This window comes from Ixodes scapularis, unplaced genomic scaffold (assembly GCF_016920785.2).
Source record: "Ixodes scapularis isolate PalLabHiFi unplaced genomic scaffold, ASM1692078v2 ptg001158l_1___fragment_3__unscaffolded, whole genome shotgun sequence".
Lineage (NCBI taxonomy): Eukaryota > Metazoa > Arthropoda > Arachnida > Ixodida > Ixodidae > Ixodes > Ixodes scapularis.
In genome coordinates this window covers 3,707,501-3,717,500 of record NW_024610108.1, presented here as the reverse complement: position 1 = coordinate 3,717,500, position 10,000 = coordinate 3,707,501, and the positions used below count along the sequence as shown (strand labels likewise).

The 10,000-nt window shown below is 53.8% G+C and overlaps 2 non-coding genes across 2 annotated transcripts; both read left to right on the top strand.

Moving 5' to 3' along the window:
* Positions 1-1,089: 1,089 nt before the first annotated feature.
* Positions 1,090-2,903, top strand: LOC120845659. The gene has a single exon (XR_005716860.1). It is a non-coding gene; the product is annotated as a small subunit ribosomal RNA (ribosomal RNA).
* Positions 2,904-3,339: 436 nt separating this feature from the next.
* Positions 3,340-3,492, top strand: LOC115312385. Its single transcript, XR_003917188.2, has one exon. It is a non-coding gene; the product is annotated as a 5.8S ribosomal RNA (ribosomal RNA).
* The last annotated feature ends 6,508 nt before the right edge of the window (positions 3,493-10,000 follow it).

Genomic DNA, 10,000 nt, shown 5'->3' with positions numbered 1-10,000 from the left:
TTACTATAGCGCTCATTGTTCGGCTCTGACACAATTCAAAACGCATGAAACGCCCCGTGTAAATATTGGTTTACTTTGTAATAACAAAGTCGATAAACTTTCTGTTGACCATATTAACATGAACTGAAAGTCGAAAAGAAGTAATCAGAGTCAAGTAGGGGTCAGCACGTTTTTAATAAAAAGCGAGAAATAATTTTTTTATAGGGGTAGGATGTATGCACGTATGTATGTATGTATATATAGAGGCACACAGGAAAAAAAGAACATTTATATATATATATATACACACAAACATACATACATACATACATACATACATACATACATATATATATATATATATATATATAAGGAGAGAGAGAGGGGAAAAAAAATAAGAAAGAAAGGACAAATAAATGATACTGAATAACGAGGAGCCACATGAGTGAGAGACAGTAAGTCAGTCAGTCAGTCACCGAAACTGATAACCACAAACTATGTACAGAATGCTCTTGAAGGATCTTCTTTATACTTATCGGTGCTATTATGTGGAGGTGGGGTCTGTCGAGCGTTCGATTGGTGCGAGCGGCGTCTGACGACGTCGCCGACGCCTTTCGTCGCCGTCTCGGCCGCTGCCTCCGCCGCATGGTCGTTACAGCAAGGTACCTGCGATCTCTGGCGTCTGCCGTTGGGGTCGGTTCTCGGGTGCACCTGTGTCTTGAAAACGAATGCGAGAGGAGGGTGTTTCGGAGCGTCCGCGCTAACCGAATGGTGTGAAATGACGAGTGCGTTCTGACCGAAGGCCGGGGTGCGTCCTCGCGTCCTCACGGGACCTGAAAGCTCGGCAACGCTGCGAAGGCGTCGTCAATGATTTTTTTGGCGTACGACTTTCTGTTGCTACGACGAGAAAGAAATTTATGCGCTTCTTGCCGCGTCGGTACCGACCTCGGTCGGGGATATTCCGGCTGCGCGCTCGAACGTGCTTCATTTCTTCTTGGATTTGGAAGTAATTCCTAAGCGTTGTGTGTGTTTGCGGTTCGTAAGGGGCGCCTGACGGTGGCCCCGCGTCCGCGCGTTGGTAGGGTTTGGGGCGACCCACCACGAAAAGATTACCTGGTTGATCCTGCCAGTAGTCATATGCTTGTCTCAAAGATTAAGCCATGCATGTCTAAGTACATGCCGAAACAAGACGAAACCGCGAATGGCTCATTAAATCAGTTATGGTTCCTTAGATCGTTTCTTCCTACTTGGATAACTGTGGCAATTCTAGAGCTAATACATGCAGTGAGCCCGAAGCCCCTCGGGGCGACGGGTGCTTTTATTAGACCAAGATCAATCGGGCTTCGGTCCGTTTTGTGTGGTGACTCTGGATAACTTTGTGCTGATCGCACGGCCACGAGCCGGCGACGTTTCTTTCAAGTGTCTGCCTTATCAACTGTCGATGGTAGGTTATGCGCCTACCATGGTTGTTACGGGTAACGGAGAATCAGGGTTCGATTCCGGAGAGGGAGCCCGAGAAACGGCTACCACATCCAAGGAAGGCAGCAGGCGCGCAAATTACCCACTCCCGGCACGGGGAGGTAGTGACGAAAAATAACAATACGGGACTCTTTTGAGGCCCCGTAATTGAAATGAGTACACTCTAAATCCTTTAACGAGGATCCATTGGAGGGCAAGTCTGGTGCCAGCAGCCGCGGTAATTCGAGCTCCAATAGCGTATACTAAAGTTGCTGCGGTTAAAAAGCTCGTAGTTGGATCTCAGTTACAGGCGGGAAGTGCGTGGACACCACGTTACGGCCCGTGCTGAACATCATGCCTGTCGTGGCTTGGTTCCCTTCATCAGGTGCCTTGCTTTGGCCGGCGCGTTTACTTTGAAAAAATTAGTGCTCAACGCAGGCGATTCGCCTGAATAACAGTGCATGGAATAATAGAACAAGATCCTGTTTCTGTTCTGTTGGTTTTTGGAATACAGGATAATGATTAAGAGGGACAGACGGGGGCATTCGTATTGCGGCGCTAGAGGTGAAATTCTTGGACCGTCGCAAGACGAACTACTGCGAAAGCATTTGCCAAGAATGTTTTCATTGATCAAGAACGAAAGTTAGAGGTTCGAAGGCGATCAGATACCGCCCTAGTTCTAACCATAAACGATGCCAACCAGCGATCCGCCTGAGTTACTCAAATGACTCGGCGGGCAGCTTCCGGGAAACCAAAGTATTTGGGTTCCGGGGGAAGTATGGTTGCAAAGCTGAAACTTAAAGGAATTGACGGAAGGGCACCACCAGGACTGGAGCCTGCGGCTTAATTTGACTCAACACGGGAAAACTTACCCGGCCCGGACACTGGGAGGATTGACAGATTGAGAGCTCTTTCTTGATTCGGTGGATGGTTGTGCATGGCCGTTCTTAGTTGGTGGAGCGATTTGTCTGGTTAATTCCGATAACGAACGAGACTCTAGCCTATTAAATAGGTGCGTGGTTCTCTGCACCTTGCACCCTTCTTAGAGGGACAAGCGGCTCCTAGCCGCACGAAACAGAGCAATAACAGGTCTGTGATGCCCTTAGATGTCCGGGGCCGCACGCGCGCTACACTGAAGGAAGCAGCGTGTTTTTATCCCTGTCTGTAAAGACTGGGTAACCCGTGGAACCTCCTTCGTGATTGGGATAGGGGCTTGCAATTGTTCCCCTTGAACGAGGAATTCCCAGTAAGCGCGAGTCATAAGCTCGCGTTGATTACGTCCCTGCCCTTTGTACACACCGCCCGTTGCTACTACCGATTGAATGATTTAGTGAGGTCTTCGGACCGATACCCGGAGCGGCCTTTCGGTTGCGCCGGTGTGTTGGAAAGATGACCAAACTTGATCATTTAGAGGAAGTAAAAGTCGTAACAAGGTTTCCGTAGGTGAACCTGCGGAAGGATCATTACCGGATGTTATTTTGCATCGTTTTGTCTTCTTCCTCTTGTACGGGGAATGGACTCGATGTGCGAATTTATCTGGCGCCGATCCCGACCAAGCTTGGATGCCGTCGGGACGGCACAAAAAAAACAACTGTGGTTCGGATGTGCCTTTTTCTTTGGGTGGCCTCCGTTCCTTTCGATGATGCGCCCAGCGGGATCCCTCTGCTGCCTCGATTGAGAGGAGATTTCAAGTGCACCGGGACAATCCGCGGGTTACAAAAGGCGCATCGCCCCCTTTTTCGTCTCTTCTTGAGGATCGCCCTTTTGTTTTGATTAACGAAGAGGCGTTTGAGAAGAAGCTTTTTTTTGCGCTTTCGAGATGGCATGGGATGTGCCGGGCGCAAAAAAAAACAACAACTTGTGTTTGGTCGTACTGATTGAAAAATCCAAACACATTGACACGACTCTAAGCGGTGGATCACTCGGTTCTCGGGTCGATGAAGAACGCAGCCAGCTGCGAGACTTGGTGTGAATTGCAGGACACACTGAGCACTTACTCTTTGAACGCACATTGCGGCCTCGGGCCTTCCCGTGGCTTCGTCTGTGTGAGGGTCGGATCATATATCAAGAGAGGAGAATTTGTTTTCTACCTCGTTTTGACTGTGTCGGATCGTGGGCAGCACGCAGTTTTATGCTTTCTTGCGTTGCGTTTTCTTTGAGCAAATGCACGAGTGGTGCGATTGCACGCGTGCGCTTAACCAGTCCTCCTCCTCCTACGAGTTTTTATCGAACACTGCATGGGAAAACGAAACTCGATGGATACCGTTTGTGGAAAATCCCGTACCAAAAAAATCTTTCGCACGTTGAACGGCGCTGTGACGTCGGTGCGTTAGAAACGGAAATTTGAAACGGTTTCTTTTCGATCGATTCTGTTTTCTTTGGCGTGGATGTTGTTCGATTGGAAAAACCGTGGGACGGAGTTGGCGTTGGCGCGTTGAAACGCGGCGTCGGCAAATGTAAATCTCGTGGCGTTGATTTGCACAAAAAAAAGAAAAACGCTTCTGGGAGGAAAGTTTTTTGCGTCGTAGCCTTCCGTCAGTCTAAGACCTTCGCGTCCCCGATGAATACTGGAGCCATCCAGTAGGGGAATGCCGTTGGATTGCGCGCTTTCTTTTTTGTCGAATCGAAAGCGATGCAAAGCGTGTGTACAACAACTGTTAGTTCGCCATCCTTTTGTGTTTTTGACATGTGGTAAGGAGGCGAAGTTTTTGTTGGAAAGCGCACAAAATAAATTGTCGACCTCACATCAGGCGAGACAACCCGCTGAATTTAAGCATATCACTAAGCGGAGGAAAAGAAACCAACAGGGATTCCCTTAGTAGCGGCGAGCGAAACGGGACCTAGCCCAGCACCGAATCCCTCGTCCTTGCCGGCGATCGGGAAATGTGGTGTATGGGAGGTAACGTTCCCGAGAGTTTTGCGGTGGTGCAAGTCCCCCTGACAGGGGCTTGACCCAGAGTGGGTGCCAGGCCCGTCTCCGCCACTGCTCTCTCGGGATGGAACCTCCCGTGAGTCGGGTTGCTTGAGAGTGCAGCCCTAATTGGGTGGTAAACTCCATCTAAGGCTAAATACGTCCGAGAGACCGATAGTTCACAAGTACCGTGAGGGAAAGTTGAAGAGAACTTTGAAGAGAGAGTTCAAGAGTACGTGAAACCGCTTAGAGTAAAACGGGTGGGCCCTCGAAGCTCGAGGGCGGTGGGATTCAGTTTCGCTGTGACGTGGAGCGGTGTCAGCGTCTTGGTTTACGGGCTCTCCTTGTAAGGGCCCGTTCCGGCTGCCCGCGCGGTGCCGCGCACTCCGGAACGCATTTTCCACCGTCGGTAGGACGCCGCGACGGGCACGGGTAACCCTTTCAAGAACAACTTTGAGTCCGGCCGCTGGAGGTGACCGGCGACGGCCCTTGTTTGGCTGTCGTGGGAGTTATACCTGGCCGGTAATCGAGTACGTCACCCTGCCCAGGCCTCATGGGCGACTCCCTTCGGGGAGGCCCGAAACGATGCCCTCCGGAATGCGGAGCGGGAAACCCGGCTGGGTCAACGGGTCGCCTGCCTTACGCCAGGTATTCGCCTGACGTTCGGTGTTTGGGGCTCGAAACCGGCGAGGCGGGTTCTTTCCGCGGAGGGTCGTCATGGTTGGCGGCGAGTAGGTCGGTAACCCACCCGACCCGTCTTGAAACACGGACCAAGGAGTCTAACATGTGCGCGAGTCAATGGGTCCCTCAAAACCCAGAGGCGCAATGAAACGTGAAGGCGCGGCCTCGTGCCGTGCCGAGTTGCGATCCCGGGCCGCCCAGGGGTCCGATGAAGGGAGCAGCAACGGCCCGCCCCACACGCTCACGTCGTGGGGGCGGCGCTAGAGCGCACACGTTGGCACCCGAAAGATGGTGAACTATGCCCGGGCAGGACGAGGCCAGAGGAAACTCTGGTGGAGGTCCGAAGCGCTTCTGACGTGCAAATCGATCGTCCGACCCAGGTATAGGGGCGAAAGACTAATCGAACCATCTAGTAGCTGGTTCCCTCCGAAGTTTCCCTCAGGATAGCTGGCGCTTGTTGCCGAGACCAGTCACACCTGGTAAAGCGAATGATTAGAGGCATTGGGGTCGAAACGACCTCAACCTATTCTCAAACTTTCAATGGGTGTGTCGGAGGCCTTCTGGTCTGAGGCCTCCGGAAGCGATGAGAGTGCCAAGTGGGCCACTTTTGGTAAGCAGAACTGGCGCTGTGGGATGAACCAAACGCCGGGGTAAGGCGCCCGATGCGGGACGCTCATGAGATCCCATGAAGGGTGTTGGTTGCTTAAGACAGCAGGACGGTGGCCATGGAAGTCGGAACCCGCTAAGGAGTGGGTAACAACTCACCTGCCGAAGCAACTAGCCCCGAAAATGGATGGCGCTCTAGTGTCGAGCCTATCCCCGGCCGCTGCCGGCAGATGCACGCAAACAAGGGGGTGCTAAGCTGCAGCGAGTAGGAGGGCCGCTGCGGTGAGCGTTGAAGGTGTCGGGCGTAAGCCCGCCTGGAGCCGCCGCTGGTGCAGATCTTGGTGGTAGTAGCAAATACTCAAGTGAGAACCTTGAGGACTGAAGTGGAGAAGGGTTCCATGTGAACAGCAGTTGAACATGGGTCAGTCGGTCCTAAGGGAAAGGAGAAGTTCTTTCCGAAGCGGGAGCACTTTTTTTGCAGTGGAGAGAGCCCCGCAGTGACCGAAAGGGAATCGGGTTAATAATCCCGAACCCGGACACGGAGATTGGTCCTTCGGGGCCCAGTGCGGTAACGCAAACCAGCTCGGAGACGCCGATGCGAGCCCCGGGAAGAGTTTTCTTTTCTCTGTAAGGAGATCGAGTCCCTGGAATGGGTTCGCCCCGAGATAGGGATGGTGGCTCCGTAGAGCAGTGCGGTTCTTGCGCTGTCCGGTGCGCTCGCGTCGGCCCTTGAAAATCCGAGTGAGGGAGTGTGATTTTCGTGCCGGACCGTACCCACATCCGCAGCAGGTCTCCAAGGTGAACAGCCTCTAGTCGATGGACCAATGTAGGTAAGGGAAGTCGGCAAAACGGATCCGTAACCTTGGGATAAGGATTGGCTCTGAGGACTGAGCCGGTCGGGCTGGGGACCTGAAGCAGGAACGGCACTGCACCGGGACTGGGCGGGGCTCGCCGTTCACGCGGCGCGGCCAAGCCCGGACCAGCGTCGGGACCTTCCTGTGGAAAGCCTCAGCTGCGCGGCGTCTGAGGGCTTCGTGCCCAAAGTGCTATGCTTCGGCCGGCAAAAAACAGTCAACTCAGAACTGGCACGGACCGGGGGAATCCGACTGTCTAATTAAAACAAAGCATTGCGATGGCCGCTGGTCGGTGTTGACGCAATGTGATTTCTGCCCAGTGCTCTGAATGTCAACGTGAAGAGATTCATCAAAGCGCGGGTAAACGGCGGGAGTAACTATGACTCTCTTGGCAAAACTAAGTGACTCTCTCGAGTCACTTAGTTTTGCCTCGGCCGCGCTTGTCTCGCGCGCCGAGTTCCAACCGGTTGTTTCTTCGGACGGGTCTACACGTGTATGAGACTGCTGTGTGCACCCGGACAACACCCCAAACCCCCAGCTGCCCTTGGAAGGGTACCAAGGCCACGTCGCACAATTCAGCACATCTCCAAAACCCGTGAGCAGTCAACTGTTGTGGCCTCTTTCACCCCACAACAACCGCTCGTTTTCGACTGCCGGAGATAGTGCTTGGTGCTTGTGGGTCGTTCGGTGCTACCCCGAAAGTGTTTTCTTTTTTTTCTTCTTTTTAGTCTCAGTGCGTTGAACCGCGCACGGCTGACACTGGTTCCACTGCCTTATTTTTTTTTCCTCTTTTAAGGCAGCTTTTGGCCGGATCTTAGCCCGAATCTCGCGCGCGGACTAAGAGTTCCCGCGACTGTACTTGGTTGCGCCGGCGGTCGATAGAGGGCGGTAAGTTCCACCCGTTCCTGTGGATTCCACCCCCTCGGTCACCCATCGCTTTATGTGGTTAACCACAAAATCGTTTTTTTTTGTAGCTAAGGCTACATCATGCCCCGTGAACAATGGTTCGCATCTCAGGGGAGCTAGGGGCGACCATTCGGTTTGCACTCCACGTCTAGTGCTGTAGCTCCGTAGACTCTAATGAGTTGGTGATTGGAAATATCGTAAAAACAAACTTCTATAGTGTCTCGTGTCCTGTCCAGTACAGGTCACTTAACCAATCACCCCACCAGGCCATCACGACTGCCTTATTTTTCCAACCTCCACGGTCGTACGCGACTACGAGGGGTTCCATGTTCCCCCTTTTTTTTCTCTCTCCTTCCCTCCCTTTCACCATCAACCCCTTCATTAAAACTGATGACATAATCATCCATCATGACTGCGCTTGAGAGGTTTTTCCCCCCTGATACGGTGGTCTGCCACTTGTGCGACCTCCGTATTTCCTCTCGCCCTAAGATGGGGGAACATTACCTCTCCTCGCACGGGTGCCAGTTGGTTTGGAGGTGTTCCATCTGTCAGACCAGCACGTACACACTAATCACCTCCATGTCCAGCCATTACAGTAGGTGTCGTAGGAGGCACGGGGGAGCAGACAACAGTACTCACCTACATGCTTCAGTGCCTCCAGCACCTTTGGACAGTGGGCAGAGCCCCAAGACGGGAAAGGCCCATCCCAGTACTTTCCTACATGCATCAGCACCAGCAAACACCGAAGGCGAATGCAGGCACAAGGTGCCAACAAGAGGGCGAAGTAAATCTCCAACAGGGGAAGACACCTCCTTACGAGCTTCATCCACCGCTTCAAAGCTTTTGCTCACTGGCATATCGTGTCTAAGCACTCCCACACAGGCATCAGCGCCTGCCAACACCCTTGAGGGTAGTGACTACGCGAGGCGGGCTAAAAACTTGGTCACGATTCCACCCATCAGTAGCCCGACCACTGCTGTATCGACCAAACTTCCCGGTCCACCACCAGGGGCGTGGTCGGAGGCTGACCTAAGGATTCTGGCAGGCAGGGAGCTGCGATTACCACCACGGACCAAGTTTGTTAACACGGAGCTGGCGAGGGGTTACGTGGGGATAACATGGCAGGCAATAAAAGACTGCAGAGCCAAGAAGCTCTACCGGGGCATCCTATGTCAGGAACAAGCGCGGATGCGCTCCGTGACTCCCGTTACGCCTCTGCCCGCCACCCCATTTCCGCCAAGACAACGCTCCAGATCTCCGGCTCACGTACAAAAAAACCAGAATGCCCCCAATACCAAAGCGCGTCTCAACTCGAGAGTGCCTCGGCTATCAAAAAGCAAGCAGAGGGCTCAGCAAGGAGAAGCGCAGCCACCAACTGGCACATCAACTGCACGAAACACACAACGCGGGGCAAAAGTAACTTCCCGCACAGGCCCCAGCAGGGACCCTTCACCACCATCACCAAGGATACCTGTCACCACTCCTGCGGAGATGCCCGTCAACCTCCCTTGGTCCGCCGACGACACAAGAGCTTTGGCTCTCTTGGAACTGCAGGCTCCGGCGGCCATGGTGTGTGACGAAGAGTTACCTGCACTTCTCCCAAGAAGAACCTGGGAGAGCGTCCGGGAGCACAGACGTTCGGGTGTGTACAAGGAGGCTTTAGCAAGGAAGAGGTCGAGGTCCAGGTTGAGGAGGACGCACGAGACACTGGAAGAAAGCACCTTCTGGGATGAGGACACATCAACCGCAGTCATCGAGGATCAGCCTCCGATCCAAGTGTCTCTCGACTCAACCCTGGTGGCTGACTTCCAAGAGGGCGTGAGTGGAGGGAGTACAGATGAATTGTACAGTACTCCGTTGCGAACTCCTCCGCCACCCAGACAGACGGTCCTCCCTGCAAGTAGGTCCAACCTTCCATCACCGGTCCACCCAGCACGTGTGTCCACGCTACCATCACCAGCGACGGTGCCAGCGCCACCAACCGTAGATCCTCTGCAGCTTCCACCCCTCACGGAATTCAACACGTACGGGCGTTGGACAGCGTCAGAGTTGGTGGCACTGGCAACGGCTGAACTGGACTGCGCCAACGAGCCCTACATCAACCAAGCTCTAGCTAGGACTTTTACATCTCGTTCCTGGCTCAGCATCTCCGGTCAGCGCCGGTCGGAGCGCTATCGCGACATCCTGGCTAGGGAGAGAACGTCAAGGGTGGCAGCTCAAGCTGCGTCGGCTACACAGCATCAGGCCACCATGAGCGTGCGAGTCACAGCTGCCCCCCCCCCCTCAACTCCAGCATGGCAGGGAGGGACTGAACCACCCGCAATCATCAACCGGGAACTCCTGCGTGAAGACTTCCTAAAGGCCGGTCTCACGGATGAGGCTCTGATTCATTCCATCGGTTCACATCCAGCGGGTATGGTCGAGACAAGTGCCATCCTTCAACACTTCAAGGTGACCCCTAACAAGGCTAAGGGGGAGGGGCGTGGACGCCGTGCCCCACCTCCCCCCCGGAACAGGGCCCAACGCCGCCGGCAACTCTATGAGGAACACCAACGACTCTATCGGCTGGGCCCCAAGGTACTCGTAGACGAACTACGTATGCAAG